At 43.4% G+C, this 20,170-nt stretch overlaps 1 long non-coding RNA gene across 1 annotated transcript in view; it reads right to left on the reverse strand.

Annotated features, from left to right (window-relative positions):
- Positions 1 to 331: 331 nt before the first annotated feature.
- The window catches only part of LOC141080736 (uncharacterized), a 138,966-nt gene continuing 119,127 nt past the window's right edge, over positions 332 to 20,170 (reverse strand). Inside the window, exon 3 of the long non-coding RNA XR_012229045.1 lies at positions 332 to 552. This is a non-coding gene — a long non-coding RNA (uncharacterized lncRNA). The remainder of the gene's footprint in view (positions 553 to 20,170) is intronic.

Here is a 20,170-nt window from a genome sequence, read left to right on the forward strand (position 1 = left end):
CATACCATGTGAATGCTAGGAGCAGAGGCAAGTCTATGTGCAAAGCTGGGTGATGGACTATGTGCTCTTCATAGACAGACAGCAGGAGAGCAGGAGAGCTGGGTGGATGAACATACCATGTGAATGCTAGGTGCAGAGGCAAGTCTATGTGCAAAGCTGGGTGATGGACTATGTGCTCTTCATAGACAGACAGCAGGAGAGCAGGAGAGCTGGGTGGATGAACATACCATGTGAATGCTAGGTGCAGAGGCAAGTCTATGTGCAAAGCTGGGTGATGGACTATGTGCTCTTCATAGACAGACAGCAGGAGAGCAGGAGAGCTGGGTGGATGAACATACCATGTGAATGCTAGGTGCAGAGGCAAGTCTATGTGCAAAGCTGGGTGATGGACTATGTGCTCTTCATAGACAGACAGCAGGAGAGCAGGAGAGCTGGGTGGATGAACATACCATGTGAATGCTAGGTGCAGAGGCAAGTCTATGTGCAAAGCTGGGTGATGGACTATGTGCTCTTCATAGACAGACAGCAGGAGAGCTGGGTGGATGAACATACCTGTCGGAAGAATAGAGATGCTTGTTAGAGTGCGATGGTGGCAGGTAGCAGGGCACAGTCTGTATACATCCTTCTGGTTTTAATTCTAAAATTTATCTTCACACTTCTAGGACACACTTATAGGAATCACTGCAGACTGGAGTCTATGCAGACTTGAGCTATGCAATATATGTACAACTAAGTGCAGTCAGGTGTGAAGCAGAGAGGAGTGGTCTCTGCTCATCTTGGTCGCACCATTAAGAGTGGACCAGATGCATATGATCAAGCCAGAGTAAACAAGGTCATAAATAACTCTGGGGTAAGCTGGGGTTAGCTGAAAGGCATACCATGTGAATGCTAGGTGCAGAGGCAAGTCTATGTGCAAAGCTGGGTGATGGACTATGTGCTCTTCATAGACAGACAGCAGGAGAGCAGGAGAGCTGGGTGGATGAACATACCATGTGAATGCTAGGTGCAGAGGCAAGTCTATGTGCAAAGCTGGGTGATGGACTATGTGTGTCATAAAGATGTAATTTTTTGTTTTAAAATTAAACTCATAGATGGTATTGTGTCTTAGGGTTCTTTGGATGACCTAAATCAATCTCAAATAACTGTGATAACTAGTTTGCCAGATAAGCCCAATTAAAGGAAAACTACTTAGACGGATGTTCCACATTATTAAGAAGGTACAAGGTTTCAAGCAATATGGGAAAGAAAAAGGATCTCTTTGCTGCAGAAAACTTTAAATAGTGCAATGCATTGGACAAGGTATGAATATGCAAAATATTTAAAGAAAACTTAAACGTGATTATCATATTGTGAAGAAATTTGTGGCTGACACACAGCACAGATGGGTTTGTGCAGATAAAGGAATAATGAGGAAGGTTTCTGCCAGACAAATTCATCGGATTAAGAGATCAACTGCTAAAATACCATTTCAAAGATGTAAACCAGTAACTGAAGCTGCTGGTGCCTCTAAAGCCATGCAAACCTCATGGTTTAGGATCCTTTAGAGGCTGGTTGTTGTGCATAAACCCACTATTCAGCCACCCCTAAATAGTGCTTACAAACTGAAGTGGTTGCAGTGAGCTGAGACAAACATGAAGACCAATTTTAAAAACTTTTATTTACTACGTATGAGTGCAGTGTAATCCTGAGTGGTCCAGATGGATGGAGTAGTGGATGGTTGGTGGATGGCCACCATGTCCCAACAAGGCGGAGACATCAACAAGGAGGTTGCAAAAAACTGATCAGTACCTCTGAACAGAATAAGACTAGGGTGAAAAGGTGCAAGCTGCTACGACTGTATAATATACAAACAAGAAAACAGCAGCACTCTGTAAGCGCTAAGATGTATGCAATCATTGAATACAAGAGATTTTAACTGCATTACTGATACATAGAATACACTTACAAAAAAACGAAGGTACTTAGAGCATAAATTTGCCAATTCATGCATGTGCATCAACCATGGCAAGGTGATCTTTCTTTGATGGGACCATAAACCTAATATTTATCAAACATGCCACTCCCTGCCTATGAGTCTATAAATTTAATGGGCAGGTAGGAACCAGCATTAATTAAAAATAAAATACACTGCTCAAAAAAATAAAGGGATCACTTAAACAACAGAATATAACTCCAAGTAAATCAAACTTGTGTGAAATCAAACTGTCCACTTAGGAAGCAACACTGATTGACAATCAATTTCACATGCTGTTGTGCAAATGGAATAGACAACAGATGGAAATTATTGGCAATTATCAAGACACCCTCAATAAAGGAGTGGTTCTGCAGGTGGGGACCTCAGTACCAATGTTTCTGGCTGATGTTTTGGTTACTTTTGAATGTTGGTTGTGCTTTTGCACTCGTGGTAGCATGAGACGGACTCTACAACTCAAACAAGTGGCTCAGGTAGTGCTGCTCATCCAGGATGGCACATCAATGCGAACTGTGGCAAGAAAGTTTGCTGAGTCTGTCAGCGTAGTGTCCAGAGGCTGGAGGCGCTACCAGGAGACAGGCCAGCACACCAGGAGATGTGGAGGGGACTGTAGGAGGGTAACAACCAAGCAGCAGGACCGCTACCTCCGCTTTTGTGCAAAGAGGAACAGGAGGAGTACTGCCAGAGCCCTGCAAAATGACCTCCAGCAGGCCACAAATGTGCATGTGTCTGCACAAACGGTTAGAAACCGTGAGTATGGTCTGAGGGCCCGACGTCCACAGACTGGGGTTGTGCTCACAGCCCATCACCGTGCAGGACGCTTGGCATTTCCCACAGAACACCAGGATTGGCAAATTCGCCACTGGCGCCCTGAGCTCTTCACAGATGAAAGCAGGTTCACACTGAGAACATGTGACAGACGTGACAGAGTCTGGAGATGCCGTGGAGAGCGATCTGCTGCCTGCAACATCCTTCAGCATGACTGGTTTGGCAGTGGGTCAGTAACGGTGTGGGGTGGAATTTCTTTGGAGGGCTGCACAGCCCTCCATGTGCTTGCCAGAGGTAGCCTGACTGCCATTAGGTACCGAGATGAGATCCTCAGACCCCTTGTGAGACCATATGCTAGTGCGGTTGGCCCTGGGTTCCTCCTAATGCAGGACAATGCCAGACCTCATGTGACTGGAGTGTGTCAGCAGTTCCTGCAAGATGAAGGCATTGAAGCTATGGACTGGCCCACCCATTCCCCAGACCTGAATCCGATTGAACACATCTAGGACATCATGCCTCACTCCATCCACCAACGTCACATTGCACCACAGACTGTCCAGGAGTTGGCAGATGCTTTAGTCCAGGTCTGGGAGGAGATCCATCAGGAGACCATCCGCCACCTCATCAGGAGCATGCCCATGCATTGTACAGTAGGGAGGCCACACAGGCACGTGGAGGCGACACACAATACTGAGCATTAGTAATGAGTGAGTATACTCGATGCTCAGGTTTTCAGGAGCATGCTGGGGTGTCCTCTGAGTATTTTGGCGTGCTCAGAGATTTAGTTTTCGTCGTCTCAGCTGCATGATTTGCGATTTTTAGACAGGCTGAATACATGTGGGAATTCCGCAACAAACAGGCATTCCACATATGCATTCAAACTGTCTAGCAGTCACAAATCGTGCAGCTGAGACGGCGAAAACTAAATCTCCGAGCACGCCAAAATACTTGGAGGACACCCGAGCATGCTTGGGAAAACCCGAGCAACGAGTATACTCGCTCATCACTGTTAAGCATCTTTTCCTTGTCATGAGGCATTTCCACTGAAGTTGGATCAGCCTGTAATTTGATTTTCCACTTTGATTTTGAGTATCATTCCAAATCCAGACCTCCAAGGGATATTCATTTTGATTTACATTGATTGTTATGTTTTATTGTTCTGAACACATTCCACTATGCAATGAATAAAAATTTGCAACTGGAATATTTCATTCAGAGATATCTAGGATGTGGTATTTTAGTGTTCCCTTTATTTTTTGAGCTACACTTAATAAAAAAACTAGAAAAAATAGCATTTGCATAAAAATTTAGAGCATGGTGTACTAGAGCTTCATTAGCCACAATATGGTGATGTATGGACCTTTCCACTGACTTCCATTCTACAAATGTAGTGAAGAAATCCCTTTAATGTGCTGTTCATATCAACATTATAACTTCCGTTAACAGAGTCATAACATAATAACATAATGTATCTTTTAAAAAGGATCCTATTAACTTTTTATGGATGTGTCAGCTTTCCATCAGATTTACCTTATTATATTAGTTTTCACAAGACTCAATAGTAAAGCAAACTGGACTATTCTTGACATTAAGTATCAAATGACAATGTTACATATTTAATATTATATAGCTTTACATTTGATTTTTTGCATTTTTGAAGTCTTACATGCTGCTTGTTTACAAGCATCATAAAAACTTGCATGCATAAATCACGAGTTAAAAATATATTAAAAACAGCTTGTCAACAGAGCTATGATAATCCTGGCGGAAACACAATATTATAAGAAACAGCATCTAAAAACATAACCAAGAATTTACAGGCTACTTGGTGGATTTCATGGTGTCCAGATCATTGAAATGTTTTTTTTTAATTTCCAAAAGCTTGCATTAGTTATGAGCGAACATGCTCGGATAATATCATATCCAAGCAGGAGTGCTCGTATATTATGTTCCAGTCCCCGCGGCTGCATGATATGTGGCTGTTAGACAGCCTCAGCACACGTGGGGATTCACTAACAAACAGACAATCCCCACATGTGCTGAGACTGTCTAACAGCCACAAATCATGCAGCTGCAGGGACTAGAACATAATATACGAAGACACCCAGATGCTCTGATAAACACCCGAGCATAGAATCACAGAATCGTAGATTTGGAAGGGACCTCCTGGGCCATCTGGTCCAACCCCCTGCTCAAAGCAAGATTCGCTAAATCATCCCAGTCAGATGTCTGTCCAGCCTCTGTTTGAAGACTTCCATTGAAGAACTCACCACTTCTCGTGGCAGCCTGTTCCACTCATTGATCACTCTGTCAAAAAGTTTTTTCTAATATCTAATCTGTGTCTCCTCCCATTCAGTTTCATCCCATTGCTCTAGTCTTTCCTTGTGCAAATGAGAATAAAGATGATCCTTCTACAATGTGACAACCCTTTAGATATTTGTAGACAGCTATTAAGTCTCCTCTCAGTCTTCTCTTTTGCAAACTAAACATTCCCAAATCCTGCAACCTTTCCTCATAAGACAGGGTTTGCAGACCGGTCACCATTCTGGTCGCACTTTTCTGAACTTGCTCCAGTTTGTTGATGTCTTTTTTAAAATGTGGTGCCCAAAACTGGACACAATATTCCAGATGAGGTCTGACCAAAGAGGAGTAGAGGGAAATAATGACTTCACGTGATCTAGACTGTATGCTTCTGTTAATACATCCTAGAATTGCATTTGCCTTTTTTGCTGCTGCATCACACTGTTGACTCATATTCAGTCTGTGATCTATTAGTATACCCAAGTCTTTTTCACATGTGCTGTTACTTAGGCCTATTCCTCCCATTCTGTATATGCTTTTTTCATTTTTATTGCCCAGATGTAGCACTTTGCATTTTTCCCTGTTAAAAAACCATTCTGTTAGTTGCTGCCCACTGCTCCAGTTTATTTATATCTTTTTGAATCCTCTCTCTCTCTTCTCTAGTATTAGCTATCCCCCCTAGCTTTGTGTCATCAGCAAATATAATCAGTTTACCCTCAATTCCTTCATCTAAATCGTTGATAAATATGTTGAACAATACAGGGCCCAGGACAGAGCCCTGTGGTACCCCACTTGAGACATTCTCCCAACTGGATGTGCAGATATTTACGATCACTCTTTGGGTCCGATCACTAAGCCAGTTATGAATCCACCTAACAGTTGCCTTGTCCATTCCATACTTAGTCATTTTTTCAATGAGGATTGTATGAGATACTTTGTCAAATGCTTTGCTGAAGTCAAGATATACTATATCTACAGCATTTCCTTGATCCACCCATGCTTGTTGGATAAGATGTTATCTGAGCATGTTTGCTCATCTCTGCTTGCAATATCATACAACAAACTGAGTAACACTTATTTTACCATTTTGTGTCATTACTTCTCGGATAACCTGCCTTTTTTTGTTAATAAGAGTCCTGACGTGACAAGTGTGATCCCTACACAAAGGTCACCGCTTTTGCCAGTGATGGTGGTGGCATGGGAGAAACAGTGGTGGTAAGCTTTTGATCAGACACTTAAATGGACTGGACATACCCGATAAAGGGAATTTGTGATCTGGTTTTTCCTACCCCCCTCTGAGACCAGCGTAATGTAGGGGTAGAGATGCTGATTTCAGCAATGTATCACTTACTGGGCTGATTGCTGGAGTTTTGATAAAATCATTGTTATATTTGTGCAGCTCTACCAGTTCTCTAAATGCTTAGCTCTGTATAACCCCGCCCACAGCACTGATTGGCTGCTTTGTGCATACACTGTGCATAGACAGAAATCTGCTTTACATGGATTTTAATAGCAGGTTTAATAGTTCTATTGTGATCATCTCCTGATGATAAAACAGTGATTTTATCAAAAGTACAGCAAGTAGCCCAGTAAGCTACATATCAGTTGAATTATGGACTCTGTTTCTACAATATGCTGCTTTCCTATTATGTGGTAACAACCTGGTGACAGATCCCCTTTAACTACTTATATTTTACCTGCATGCAAATTTAGACAAATAGCATCAATAAATCAAAATTATTCCACTATTGCTGTAAGTGGCATTCATGAAGGTATACACATATGCAAGCTTTTAGGATCATATCGGAGGTATCCCAAAAGGTAGTGGTGGAGTCTGAGACCAGCAGGTCATTGTCAGTGGACATTTTCAAGCAAATTTTCCTGACTTTAGTGAACATGTATTTCCATAAAATTTCATAATGATTCCATAAAATCTAAACGGCATTCCAGAAAGAATGTGAAAAAATTAAGTGTCCAAACCACAGGTGCTGCAGCTTGCTTAACAGCTGGGCTCCTCTGCTGAGTAGCACACAGTTCTTACATAAACAGGTGGCATAGCTTGGTTCACGGGTGGCCAACTCTGCTGAGTAGCATACACAGTTACTAGGCCCAAAGTATTAAGTGGTGTAAATGCAGTCAAAACCTGGTTCTTTCATAAACAGGCGGCATAGCTCGGTTCACGTGTGGGCTCCTCTTCTGAGTAGCAGACACAGTTACTAGGCCCAAAAGGATTTTCAGGACAATATGCGGTAAAAAATTATTAGAAACACACACGGTGTAGCTCCTTCACAGGTGTACTACACCGCTGGCTACCAGACACCGCTACTATGCCCTAAAACTGTCTATTATCATTGAAAACTATTATTAATGTGAAAAAAAAGATACGCTTTTGTTTAACGAAACGTTCTTGAATGGAAACTCGAACAGCCAAATTTTAATCAAAGTGTTGTAGTTCGACGAACGGCTCTAACACCGCCCAAAACAGCTAGAATTTGAACTTGGCCAACAGTTCCACTCAAACACCACTCATCTGTAATTAGGAGGCAGACTCAGACGGTCTCAGGCACAGTATGGATTCGCCAAGATTGCAGAAAGTTGAGAAAGGGTACAGTATCACCAGATAACAGGTATATATAGCATAGTTTAAACATTTAAAATCTCCGTGTTTATTTCCGGAGTCCGACAAAGACACTCACAGCCTCAGTATGGATTAGACAACAATCTAAAAAGTAGAAAAAAGGAAATGTTTTTGAAGCGTACACCAGTATACACTGTTGGGGTATTTTTAAATCTTCATATATATTTCTGTCTCAGTAAGACAGTCCAGACTCTCCGCAAGAGGAAACGAGATGGATAAAAGTACAGACATAAAGTCAAGTGATTGCAGAAATTTAGGAATTACTAATCACGGGAAAAACTCCCAGGAGAATTCTCAGAGGCGATGCTGACCCTCAATTGCTTTGTGTGTGGAGACAGCGAAAACAGTTCTTTGTGAAGAAAGGGTTGCTGTATCACAGTACCGTTGATCCCATCACCGTTACTCATCTCCATCAAATTTTGATCACAGGGAGAGATGTAGACATGGTCCTCACTGCCTATCATGATCTGTCAGGTAACTTTGTAGGCGATTCTATTGGATTGGCATGAGGGCACATTTAAAAATGTGCGCCGGAATGTCACACGTCTGTGAGTAGGAAAACTGTGAAAGCTGATGATAAACCACCACTGCATCTCATTGTGAGTTGATGTCCATAAGAAATGGAAGCCATTGATCATCTGAAGCTAGAGCCCGGCTAGCAGGACAGGGCATAGCTACGTCCTAACCATCATCTCTCAGTTCACCAAATTTGTAGTGGCAGTCCCAGGGAAGGATTTGACAGCCCAGACTACACAGCGGAGGAGCAGGGAGAGGTAAATATTGCAAATGCTGGGGCCCCGCCCAAGCAAGGGGGGCCCACTCGTGGGCGTAGGTACTGGCACTGGGCCACTTCTAGTACGCCGGTGTGTCAGACGGCGGGTGTGCACCCCCACCATCAGAGACACTTGATTGCACTATGAGGGCCCCCGTGCCAGTGCCGGCGCCCAAGAGACGGCCCACCCACCTGTCCAGGGCAATGGCACTCGCACGGTTGCATGCGCTAGGTGGTGACCCCGGCCATGGGGGGGAGGCAGCCCAGTTAGGGAGGTTTAAAAAATGGCATATGTTGATGTTGGACATTCAGCAGCTGCAAATGGAGGAATTGGAGAAGTCCGAGGAAGAGGAGGACAAAAGGGAGCCATTTTTTTGGCAACCTATGTGTCATCAGGGGAAGGTGGGGCAAAATCCTTTGAAACCCATGCATGGGTCATTTTAATGAAGGTTAGATCATCAATATTTTGGGTCAACAGACGGGTCCTTTTTTCTGTCAAAATTGAACCAGCAGCACTGAAGACTCTTTCCGATAGCACACTAGCAGCAGGGCAAGCGAGCTCCTGTAAGACATATTGTGCCAATTCAGGCCAGGCGTCCAGTTTAAAGGCACAATAGTGAAAGGGGAATGACCTGTGAAGGAGAACATCGATATGGGAGTAGTTTGCAACCATAGTTGACAACTGCTGTCTCCTGTCACTTTCAATCGATGCAGTATTAGCAGTCGTGTGAGCGGGACTTGAAAAATCAGTCTACAACATGGTCGTGAAACCCCTGTCTCCAACGCCACTTCTGATGTGTGCACCACGAACACCTCTTCCATGTTTCCCCCTACGGCTCGTTGGAGAACCATCACCGCTGCTGTGTGCTGGGAATGCCTCAAACTAACGGTTTACCAGAGTTGCTTGTTTGTTAGCCAATATTAGGTCAAGGTTCTCCTGTGGCATGTTTTGGAATTTGCCTTTATAGCGTGTATCCAGGATTCTGGCCAACCAGTAGTCGTCATCGTCCATCATTTTGGCAATGCGGGGGTCACATTTTAGGATCTGCAAGGCATAATCTGACATGTGGGCCAATGTTCCAGGTGTCAATGATGCACTGCGAGTGCTGGGTGGAGGAGCACTCTCTGGCAAATCCACATCCCTCCAGTCACGCACAAACCCTGTACCAGACCTTGCCACGCCAACATTTTCTCTTGCCCCACGAGAAGCATCCTCCTCCCCTAAATAATCATCCCCCTCTCGCTATGGTCGGGTTTCGTTTCATGAAACCCAACTTTTGCGAAAGTTGGCGACTTTTGAAATTGACCGACTCGTTTCGCTCAACTCTACAATAAACATTTTTTTGTCCTAATCCCTATTATTGGGGTACAATGCCATCATAACACAAGGCAGAATGAAATCAAATGTTGTGGTGATAGACTATACGTAGCCTTACGTCTTTCAGTTGGTATTGAACAGCATGGAGGATCATTCCAGAAAAATAAGAAAACTTGTTATATACTTCAGCCATTGCTATACACTTTGACAAGTGGCAGAGCGCATGACTGCCATGTGGTTGAGCTCAGTCAAAGGTTCATAATTCCAGTTTTGGATACCCGCAGATCATCCATCGGAGAAGCACAAAAAATTGACAATAATTTAAGCAAATATTCCAAAATTGTCAATCAATATTTATTCTATAAGTCTGGAGAAAACTGTGTGATGACTAGGGGTCTGAGTGTTCACTGTGGATACAATTTATGCAAAAAAAAAACAAACTATATTTTTCTGAGAAATAATCAGTATAACATGAACACTCGCACAGGACATTTTAGTGCATGACAAAAACATACATATACATTTTATTTATTAGTTTTTTTTCCATTTTTTGACAAGCGGCTAATCATTCACCTCTAAATGATAACTTATTTGTCAATCAACCAATGTTTTACTCACTCTAGTCGACTAAAAAAAAATGTAGCACATTTTTATTGTTTACTGCAGATTGAGAGAACTCAAAGTACATCAATATTCAGTTATTCATGTGATAAAAAGGTCCTCAATATGACGTTAATGCTTGCTTTAAATCATGTATAAATGTACTGATGGTAATAATGATGCATGGTCAAAATGAGCTTATTTCTCAAGTGAATTGAATATATTCTTGAGATATTACCTGCATCTTGACAAATGTCAAGATTTCCAGTTTATAATTAGAATAAGATCGCAGTTTATGACTTTGATCATATGGGCTACGATACAGAAGTCATTCTATTCTTGCCATCCCATATGCCAAATGAATACAAAATAGGATGGTAGGTTGTATTTGATTTAGGAAATCATTACAGTAAGAACAGTTGACATATATCAGTGTCCTCTTTTCCTTCTGTTCCTTTCTGTTAATGTTGGTATGTTTTCTCAACTGTTGTTTTAAGCTGAAAGCAAAGGATGTTTCATGCTTTTAGCCAATTATGCTGACAATTCCATCCCATTTACATCTCAGGACTGTCATTAAAGTTTTGACTACGCTGAGGCATATCTAGTGAAAGAGACTGCTGTCTGAACCCATCACATTAAAACGCACAAAGTAAAAGAATTAATGTGCAACTCTCAATATGAAGTGGTTGGATTTGTAGTGAAATTTTGCCGGATCGTTATTGAATAGCACTCCGACTGCAGTGACCCGTGCTGTCTGCAGCCACTTGGATTACACGTCATTCGTGTGTATTTCTTTCGCATGAAAACACTGCATTCCACAGTGCTATTTCATGTGCATTCTTGTCTATTGAAAGATAATAGAATTAAATTTAACAAGGTCACTATTTAACGCCGCAAAATGTTACTATAATAACAGTCATTTATTTTATGCTGAGCAGCTGTCACAGAGTATAACAAAGCTGGGATAAATCAACTACATACTATAAATGGATATGTTAGTAGAAGATACTAACCTCTAAGACGACAAAACCTAAAGACATCTGGAACTATATCTTAAAAACTTAATGAGAATCTGAAGGAAAGATCAACCTCCCTATACTGCATATGTTAACATGCAGGTCTCTGAGTTGTAAATTCATTGACATCTTTACATCTTCTATCTGTTGCTGCATTCCCGAATAATTAGTACTATCATTCATATGCAAATGAGTATTTAAGTGCTTTGGATGTGGTAGAGCACTTTACAAGCCACTGTCTCCCGATCTTGTTTTCCCGCTCAGCACCTGCATTTTAGCCTCATTGATAGCACTCTGCTTGTATAATGTCAGGTGCCTGGTAAGGAAATCAGTGAGCTATCATTCAAGGCTAAAGGGACTGGTTCTTGGTGGGAAATAAGCTTGGGAAGCAGTGGCTGTGCCACGCCCAGAGCACTTAACATATCTTTTGCATATGAATGAATATACTTATCCAGGAATGCAGTAGCAGGTAAAAGATATAAAGTTGTCACTGAAAGACCTGTATGCCCATTTTTGTGGTTTGGGGAGGGTTGAACTTACTGACAGATTCCCTTTTAAGAGTGTAAAATCTATGTTTCTATAATGCACGATAAGTTGCGATATTTTACAGTAATGCTGACATAGCTTCAAACGGAAGAGCAATTTCTCAATGAAGCTACAAATATACAAGTGCTTCTCACAAAATTAGAATATCATCAAAAAGTTAATTTATTTCAGTTCTTCAGTACAAAAAGTGAAATTCATATATTATAAGGTCAAGCGAGTTTGCTGGCCAATCACAGTGATATTGTTGTTTTCAAACCAGGAATTGGTACTTTTGGCAGTGTGGACAGGTGCCAAGTACTGCTGGAGAATGAAATTTCCTTATCCAAAAAGCTTGGAGGGGCAGAGGAAAGCATGAAGTGCTTTAAAATTTCCTGGTAGACGGCTACGCTGACTTTGGTCTTGATAAACACAGTGTACCTACACTAGAAGATGACATGGCTCCACAAACCATCATTGATTGTGGATACTTCACACTAGACCTTGGAAATCAAGGTCACAGAGTCTGGAAGAAGAGTGGAGAGGCCACAATCCAAGCTGCTGGAGGTCTGGTGTGAAGTTTCCACAACCAGTGATGGTTTGGGGAGCCATGTCATCTGCTGGTATAGGTACACTGTGTTTTATCAAGACCAAAGTCAGCGTAGCCATCCACCAGGAAATTTTAGAGCACTTCATGCTTCCCTCTGCTGACAAGCTTTTTGGAGATGGAAATTTCATTCTCCAGCAGGACTTGGCACCTGTCCACATTGCCAAAAGTACCAATAGCTGGTTTACAAACTGTAACAACCCTGCTGGCATCATTGCATGGCATCCCATCTCCCGCACACCAACTTACTCACTGCTCCGGGTCATGCTGTGAACTCTGTTTGCTGCCAGTCCTATGCTCTGTTCCTCTGCTCACCTGCATGCTTCCTGGCTATGTGTGTATAGGGGGCGGCGCCAGAACTCTCTGGTTCTTATACAGTCAGGGTGCACCTGTCTAATCTGTCCCTGACCAATTACCTAGTGCCTTCGACTATTTAGGTCCGGCACACCCACTGGAACATTGCCTGTGCAATGTCTATACTCAGTTAGTGTTTTGCTGCTAAGGAAGCCAGGCCCTGTTCTGTGTATTTCCTTCTCTGTAGGAATACTCTTAGCCTTGCTTTGTGTTCTTTGTCTGCCCTCCAGGAGGCTGCATATCCTGGTCTCTGTCTTGGTCCTAGCTTTGTGTTTACTTGTCCTTCCGCCTGCCAGGAGGCAGAATATCCTGGTCCTTGAGTCTTTGCCCCTGTACCTTGTCTGAACTCTGTCCTTCCCCTGCCTTCTTGTCTTTGGCTTCCTTCCCTGCTGTGCCCTTCCCTGTGTCCTCCCCATCCTTGCTCTGCACCCTTGCAGCTCTCCCTGCTCTGCTCCTGCTGCTGCAGAACCTCTTGCTGCAGCTTCTTTCCACAGACCTTGTGGTTCAGCTTTGCTCCGCTGCTGTAGAACCTCTTGCTGCAGCTTCTCTCCACTGACCTTGTGGTTCAGCTTTGCTCTGCTCCTGCTGCTGCAGAACCTCTTGTTGCAGCTTCTCTCCACAGATCTTGTGGTTCAGCTTTACTCCTGCGGCTCCGTCTACTCCGTACTCCTGCCTGTATCCATACCTACACCTCCTGTGTGAACAGGTCCAAAACCTGTTCCTTCACATTCTACTCCTTCCTACCTGTATCCATACCTGCACCCGCTGTTTGAACAGGTCCAAACCTGTTCCTTCATGTTCCACTTCTTCCTGTCTACACCGATACCTGCACCTGCTGTGTGAACAGGTCCCTACCTGTTTCTTCTCATACCATGCAAGCCCACCTGTGCTGTGTCTCAAGCCGTGCCCGCTTGCCCTGTGTCTCCAAGCCGTGCCCGCTTGCCCTGTGTCTCCAAGCCGTGCCCGCTTGCCCTGTCTCCAAGCCGTGCCCGCTTGCCCAGTGTCTCCAACCCGTGACTGCTTGCCCAGTGTCTCCAAGCCGTTCCTCCTTGCCCTGTGTCTCAGCCTGCCTGTCACTCGCACCTGACCAGGTGTCCTGTCCCGAGTGGGATCAGCAGTCACAGCCAGACACCACCCTGGAGTGGCACCTGGCAGCTGCCTGCCGCACAACCTGACCTCACCATTGGAGGCTCCAGAGAAGACCAAGGCAGCTGTCTTAGTCACGCCCCTTCCAGGGTAGTCTGGTCTGTGGCACAGTGGGGCCACAACCCCCCGGCTCACGCCAATCAGCCAAGGCACGAGCGTGACACAAACAACAGTATCACTGTGCTTGATTGGCCAGCAAATATATATTTCAGAAAACTAGGAACTATAGCAAGTTACACACAAAACATCATTCTAGTGCCAGGATTAAAACACAAATTATCATTGCACAGTATTTGGACTTTAATTTGTGTATAAATTTATTTATTTATTTCCCTTACCATAATAATAGACTATGTAAATAATAACTGTCCTCTGGAAACAGCGTCCCCGACATGACATTCTGTTTGTGAATAAGCTTTAATATAATTTTTGAAGTAATAAAGTATTTTTATGATGGCTCTCTTCGTAGAATTGGACTCTTTTTCATATGGTGATTGCAGTTCATTTTGTGTGTGATAAGTCCATTGAAGTGCCTACATCATTTTTTCGGATTTGTTGTGATTAATACATTTCAGTAGGCCAACATTTTGGATTTTAAAATCATTTTTCAAGCTGGTGTTATAAAGTATTCTAATTTACTGAGATAATGACTTTTGGGTTTTCATTGACGGTAAGCCATAATAATAATAATCATTAACAGAAATAAACACTTAGAAATAGATCACTCTGTTTGTAATGACTCTTTCTAATATATGAGTTTCACTTTTTGTATTGAAGAACTTTTTGATGCTATTCTAATTTTGTTTGAAGCACCTGTATATTGATGCAAAAACTACTTAAACTTCTCATTATAAGTCAAATGGGAAATGTGCCTCATTTATTTAGCACAAAATGTTGCATATTTACATAAGATGACATAGGAGAAAGTTAATTTGAATCATTTTTGTAGACCAAAGCATTCAGCAAGATAGTCAATTCAATATTCTTGTAACCTTTGGGAGTTTTATTTTAACGAAATATAAAAGATACACTATCTTAAAACAGGTTTCTGGTTTTCTTGTGGAATTCTCGAGTAACTTTATGTGGTTGCAGACTTTTATCAAAAGATTGGACAATCATTATAAAATTATGCATGCTATTTGTTCACTTATTTAGTCCCCTAGACCCAGCAAGTTTATAGTGGTAAGGCTAGTTTCACATTTGCTTTTTTTTGCAGCGCGTTTTTCCCGCAAAAAAACGCATTGAAAAAACGCATACAAAAGCATACAACTGCTGCGTTTTTTTCAAGCATTTTTATGAGCATGCATGAAAAAAATGCAGCGTTTTTATGCGTTTGTATGCGTTTTTAGTGCGTTTTTACCGCGTTTGCGTTTTTTTCCAACATTTTTAGGTGGCCCCTCACACTACCCAAACCATGACTTTACTAACCCTAACCCTGACCCTAACCCTAACCCTAACCCTGACCCTAACCCTTAACCAAATCATACTTAACCCTAACCCAAACCCTAAACCCTAACTAACCCTAACCCTGACCCTAACCCTGACCCTAACCCTAACCCTGACCCTAACCCTAACCCTGACCCTAACCCTTAACAAAACCATACTTAACCCTAACCCTGACCCTAACCCTAACCCTGACCCTAACCCTAACCCTAACCCTGACCCTAACTCTTAACCAAACCATACTTAACCCTAATCCTGACCCTAACCCTGACCCTAATCCTTAACAAAACCATACTTAACCCTAACCCTGACCCTAACCCTGACCCTAACCCTGACCCTAACCCTAACCCTGACCCTAACCCTTAACAAAACCATACTTAACCCTAATCCTGACCCTAACCCTGACCCTTAACCAAACCATACTTAACCCTAACCCTGACCCAAACCCCAACCCTAACCCTGACCCTAACCCTAAACCCCCTTAACTAACCCTAACTCTAACCCAAACCCCTAAATTCCATGGTTAAAAAAAAAAAACGCATATGCAAAAAAACGCATACATGAGCATGCCAGTGCGCACATATGCGCATCCATAGGCTATAATGGCCATTTTAGCGCAAAACGTGCGCATATGTGCGCATGCGCTTTTTTGCAGGGCCAAAAAATGCAACATGCTGCGTCTGGAAAATACAAACGCACACCCCAAAAAAACGCAGCGCATGAAAATCGCATACATGCGCTTACAAGCGCGCAGGTATGCGCACCCATGTTAAATATAGGGGAAAAAACGCATGCGCACATATGCGTTTTTTTCCAGCGCTAAAAAACGCAAATGTGAAACCAGCCTAAGACAGTTGCATACTACAAAATATCTTTGAACTCTACATTGCAGATTTATGTTACACACCGTAGTGATGCTAGATGTTACCACTACATAAGCAATGGGAAATGCATAGATATAATGAATGCTACTCAACTCACTGGTGTCATGGTCACGTGTGTCTGGACGCAGCGAGTACCGCAACGCGAACCCATGACACGCGTGACCCTGGATACACCGCCTCCAGTAGGGCGAATTTAAATAATAAAACGTGCAGCTGGATACACCGCCTCCAACTGGCGAATTTAGGTAATACACGTTATATATACAGTATTCTGGAAACCCCGCCTCCAGTAAAAGAGTTTCAGGTGTGTTTGATGATCATTGGTGATATTGATAGTTCGTCATTTGGGAAGCAAGCCTGGGTGATGAAGGAGCTGAATGAGAGTCCTGGGCAGCCCAGCCAGAGGGGTTGAGTCAGTTATGGAGTCTGCAGGGAGTGCTGGCATGGATTGGTGGAGTCCAACGATGGGGTCTGCAAGAAGGGCTGGCATGGCGTGGTGGAGTCGAAGTTTATGGTGTCAGCAGGAAGTGCTTGCATGGCTTGGTGGAGTGGCGACTATGGTGAGAGTTGCACTCAGCATGCTGGACTTGGTTGCTGAAACCTGGACTCAAGCATGCTGGACTTATTGGCAGAAAAGTTGGACTCAAGCATGCTGGACTTTTTGGCAGAAGCTGGACTCATCTTTGGGACTCTGTTTACTGGGCAGCTGCAACTGGTGGTGGACTCTGCTCCAAGGCTGCACTAGGGTGATGGATCCGGTTATGGTGATGGATCCGGTTGGAGAAGATGCACGCAGGTGGTGGGCTCTGTTGCTCAGAGCGTACGCAACAGAGCAAAGCTAAGTGGTGTTCCCCCTGTATTGTCATTTTCCCTTATGTGTGTTTAGTGCAGTGGTGGGATTAGTTTCCGCACCGACCAATTCCCTAGTGAGGGTTTAGGTGCAGGGCGAGTCAGGGTTCAAGGTACGTATGCGTCGCACGATGCGGAACCAGCATAGGGAACGTTAGGAGTGCAGGGACACTGGCTCAGGGGAGTACAGGAGGTCTCCACGTCCCTATTCCCTATCGCAGGGCCAACCATTGTTATTGTTATCCAGGTTTCCCCTTTATTATTTAAATTCGCCTTACTTGTGGCGAGGTTTCCAGACTACTGTATATATAATGTGTATTACCTAAATTCGCCAGTTGGAGGCGGTGTATCCAGATGCACGTTTAATTATTTAAATTCGCCCTACTGGAGGCGGTGTATCCAGGGTCACGCGTGTCATGGGTTCGCCTTGCGGTACTCGCTGCGTCCAGACACACGTGACTGTGACAACTGGATATTGACAACTAAGTATTGGGATGTTCTCACCTTGCTCTTTGAGAGTTAATGATGGTAGTACTAGGTCAATACCTTTCTACTAATTCTGTATTGCTGATTAGCGCATTTCATAGTTACTCAGTCAATTAATACCATGTCTAACGTTTTTCCTTTATAGATACAAGTACAAATGTACTTTCTTCAAATACTGTCATTTCAATTACACTATTTTTTCATGTGACCAATCAGATAGAATTTAGTTTCCTAAGACTCTTAAGATATATTAATTTTGTTACATTTACCTCTTTCTAAAATAAGCCAGACTAATTGGTGAATTCCTTTACACTGGCATATTAAGTGGGTTTTCCGGGCTTGAGGTCAATTTCTGCCGTCACTCTGTGATTTCTGAGAGATGAATCCAGACAGTATGCACACTGTCAGGAATGCCCTCAATTGCCAGATTGAGTGGGTATTAACGTGACTGCCAGTATGAGATCAGTATACTAAATTCTCATACGCTTCTTTCAAAAGAAAACTGAGATAAGCGGATGAAAATCTAGTTCTGTTATTTTTATGGATAGAAGCAGATGAGAATCTACTCGCCATGTGGCCACCAGTATCCCATAATCGTAGTCTTTTGCCAGCCAGCTTGATCTGGCAAATGGGCATTTGAAGAGAAGGGAATCAATCCTAAAGGGGGTTTTACACATAGCGATATCGCTAACATTATCGCTAATGCATCACCGATTTGGTGACGCAGCAGCGATATCGCTAGCGATATCGCTATATGTGATACTTACCTCCAACCGGCTCCCCCGCTGTCCATCGCTGATCGTGCAGCTCCATTTCTTGTCGGGCGCTTCCTGCTGGCGCCGACGAGCGATGCGTGGACGCGGATGGGAGGACGTCTGGATCGCCGCGTCTGAAAGGTAAGTATCGTCCGCTAGATCGCTGCTATGTCGCTGTGAGATCTGCCTGTGTGGCAGCTCACTAACGACCATTTAGCGATGCACCAGCGATCCTGACCGGGTCGTATCGTTGTCGGGATTGCTGGTGCATCGCTAAATGTAAAGGAGCCTTAAGAGTGTGGGTGATGGACACTGTTAGGATTTCATATCTTGCAATCATGTAAAGTGAATGTACAAATTCACTGCAGGTTAGGAAAATCCATTTAAGTAGTTTGCCCTTCAAATGTTGAGTGTTTTCATCTATACCAGATAACAAGCAGTCTTCGTGTCCATGCTCGGCCTTCACTGTCACTAGTATATTTTCTGCAGATGCCTCAATAGTATTTGACTGGACGCCCATATATGGTTCATCATATGATTATAGCAAGGAGTTTCTAGTTAAAATGCTAACCTCTGCTACTGCCCTTGTACCTGGTCTGTGACTCCTTGCCTTAGGGTCCCGTTACACGCTTCATTGTCCCAGCGATCCCACCAACGATCCGACGTGGATGAGATCGCTGGGACATAGTTAGCTAATCGCAGGTGAGCTGTCACATAGACAGACTCACCAGCGATCAGGACCAGCGAGCAAGCTGGTATCCAAGGTAAACAGCGGGTAACTAAGAGCCGCGCGGCTCTTACCTGCTGTTTCCCCTGATACCAGCATGCACAGCGGGTAACTAAGAGCCGTGCGGCTCTTAGATACCTACTGTTTATCCTGGATACCAGCATGTTGGTATCCAGGGTAACCAGCGGGTATCTAAGAGCCAAGGCTCTTAGTTACCCGTTGTGCACGCTGGTATCCAGGGTAAACAGCGGGCAACTAAGAGCAGCACGGCTCTTAGTTACCCGCTGTGCACGCTGGTATCCAGGGTAAACAGCGGGCAACTAAGAGTAGCGCGACTCTTAGTTACCCGCTGTTTATCTTGGACACCAGCTCCCAGCGTCGCTGATCGTTGGTCTGTCGCTGTCACAGGCAGCGTTGTGTGCTACCCAGCGATGAGCCATCTGATCGTTGATCGTTGCTACATGCCACACTCAACGATGTTGTTTCGAGAGCAACGTCACCAAACTGGTGACGTTGCAATGATATCGTTCACAATATCGTTGTGTATAACGGCCCCCTAAGATCTTAGTGACTTAACTGTCGAATTATATTGTCTGAATCATGTTAAGCCAGCTATAAACATAAATATAGCTATCCTATAGCCATTCATGTTTCGTTCAATGAAGAGTGGGGGATAAATAACAGTCAGATAGATCTGGCATTATTAACAAACAAAACAGTAAGCATCTAAAATCAATGCTGGATAAACGAGCCTGATTCATGAATGTGCTCCCCTTCACAGCTTACAGGATTTAAATCGGTATTCTCAAGTTACTAAATGCTTTAATTAGAAAGAAAATATGAAAATCAACAAGTTTTCAATTTACTTGCTTTTTCTATCTGCTTTTTTTCATCTGAAATTAGAACTTTTATCTTGCATAGTGTACAACTGGTTTCAATGGAGCTAGACCACTAGTGCTTGCACAAACCCTGGCTGAGTGTAAGCAGTAGTTATGTTCCAGGAGAGGAGAGG

This window comes from Dendrobates tinctorius, unplaced genomic scaffold, assembly GCF_039654945.1.
Source record: "Dendrobates tinctorius isolate UK_male_01 unplaced genomic scaffold, ASM3965494v1 ptg000004l, whole genome shotgun sequence".
NCBI classification, from domain to species: domain Eukaryota; kingdom Metazoa; phylum Chordata; class Amphibia; order Anura; family Dendrobatidae; genus Dendrobates; species Dendrobates tinctorius.